Source organism: Capsicum annuum, chromosome 4 (assembly GCF_002878395.1).
Source record: "Capsicum annuum cultivar UCD-10X-F1 chromosome 4, UCD10Xv1.1, whole genome shotgun sequence".
NCBI lineage: Eukaryota > Viridiplantae > Streptophyta > Magnoliopsida > Solanales > Solanaceae > Capsicum > Capsicum annuum.
The window spans coordinates 206,270,270-206,272,632 of record NC_061114.1 but is presented as its reverse complement, the minus strand read 5'-3'; positions in this window follow the sequence as shown (position 1 = coordinate 206,272,632).

The window sequence follows — 2,363 nt, the reverse complement described above, 5'->3', positions numbered from 1 at the left end:
TATCACGGACTGAGATTCCTTATCTTCCCGAACTGCATTACTCCCTTAAAGGGAGACACCTTTAAGAACACCTAATCTCCAACCTAAAATTTTGAGTCCCTTAATGTTATGTCTGCATTGTTTTTTTGTGACTTTGGGCGGTCTTATGACTATCCCAGATCACCTTCACCATCTCCGTAGCTTAGTAAGCTAAATTAGAGCCAAATATCTCTGCTTTTCTAACCTAAAACATCCTACTAGGAGATCAACACTTCCTACCATACAATACCTTAAACGGGGATATACCAATGCTAGAATAGTAACTATTGTTCTAAGCAAATTTAATAAGCGGAAAATTGTCAAAACAATTACTACCCAAGTCAATTGCATTCACCGTTGTCCCGGGTCCACACTGGGAAGAGTGCCAAAAATGTGATGATAACTACGTCCCATGATCTGAGATAATATGGAAAAGCGCACCATGAAATTTTAAAACCTCTTGAAGGAACAACACCACATAGTCCTTGGAAGAATAATTAGTCCTCACTAAAAAGAAGTGAGCAAACTAAGTCATCCTATCCACGATGACCCAAATAAAGTCATACTATTTCCATGATCACGGAAGGACAATAACAAAATTAATATAATTTATCTCCAATTTCCACATCGGTAGTTCAATTTCTTGGAGTAGCCCACTGAGCCTCTTGTGTTCCACCTTTACTTGCTTACACACCATATACATTTTCATAAAGTTGGCTACATCCCACTTCATATTATTCAACCAATAAATATCCCTGAGATCATGATATATCTTTGTTGAACAGGAATAAACCGTATACCGCAATTCATGGGCCTCTCGCAAATCATCCACATTGGGAACCCACAACCTTCCTTGGTATATCAAGATACCATCACGATGGTATATCAAGATACCATCACGATTGATCTCAAAGGCCATCACCATATGCTTACCCATATCATCCTTGATTTTTATCAAGAGGGGGTCTAATAACTACTTCTCCTTTATTTCTGAACGTAGAGAAGTTTATGTCACCTATTGAACAAACACACCACCATCCACAAAGTTTAAGAGACGAACTCCTAGATTATCTAAACGATTAATATCCTTCACCAATTCCCACTTATGATAATCTACATAATCTAGACTCCCCACAGATAACCTGCTAAGAATATCAACATCTCATTAGCTTTACCTGTATGGTAGTGAAGACTCATAACATAGTCTTTTAGAAAATCAAGCCACCCCTTTTGCCTAAGAAAAAGCTTTTTTTGACTAAAAAAATACTGTAAGCTCTAATAATTATAAAATTTATCAACATGCACCCCATATAAATAATGACAAAAAATTTTCAATGTGAACACTACAACCAATAGTTCCAAGCCATGACTCAGATAATTCTATTCATGAACCTTCAACGTCTAGAGTCATTAGCAATCACCTTGTCATGCTAAATCTACACACTTCCCAAACTAACCAGAGACACATCACAATAGTTATGAAACCTTGTGTGCGTTCAAGAAAAATCAAGACTGGAGCTGAAGTAAAATTATCTTTCAACTTCTCAAAACTACCCCTGTAAGCATGAGACAACACGAACTTCCACTTATTCTTAGTCAACTTTGTCAATGGGTCACCAGTAGAAGAAAGATTTCCATGTTACTCATATAATAACCAGCTAAACTAAAGAATATCTGAATATTGGTTGGAGTCGTGGATTTTGGAAACTTCATAACCACCACAACCTACTGAGGATCTACCATGATCCCATCACTAGACTCAAATCACCCCAAAATTTAACATCATTCAACCTGAATTTGTACTTCGGAAACTTAGCATACTATTGTTGGTCTTTCAAGGTCTTCAATACAATACAGAGGTGATCGATTTGGTCATCCTTACTCTTTGAGTATACAAAATATCATCAATAAAGGCAATCATAAACAAATCTAAAAACGGATAGAAAACCCTATTCATGAAGTCCATGAATGCCTTCAGAGCATTTTTAAAACCAAAATACATGACCAAGAACTCAGAATGCCTATACTGGGTATGGAAAACTATCTTAGGGATATGCGCCTCCTTTATCTATAACTGATGATTCCCGATCCAAATATCTATCTTAGAGAAAAACATTGCACCCTGAAGCTAATCAAACAAATTATCTATCCTAGAAAAAAGGTATTTATTCTTTATAGTTACCTTATTCAATTAACGGTAATCAATACACATCAATGGGAACCATAATTTTTATCCATGAATAACGTAGGTGTACCCCACAAATATACACTACGATGGATGAATCCCTTGTCTAAGAGATCCTTTAACTGCTCTTTGAGTTTCTTCAACTCAGTTAGAGCTATTC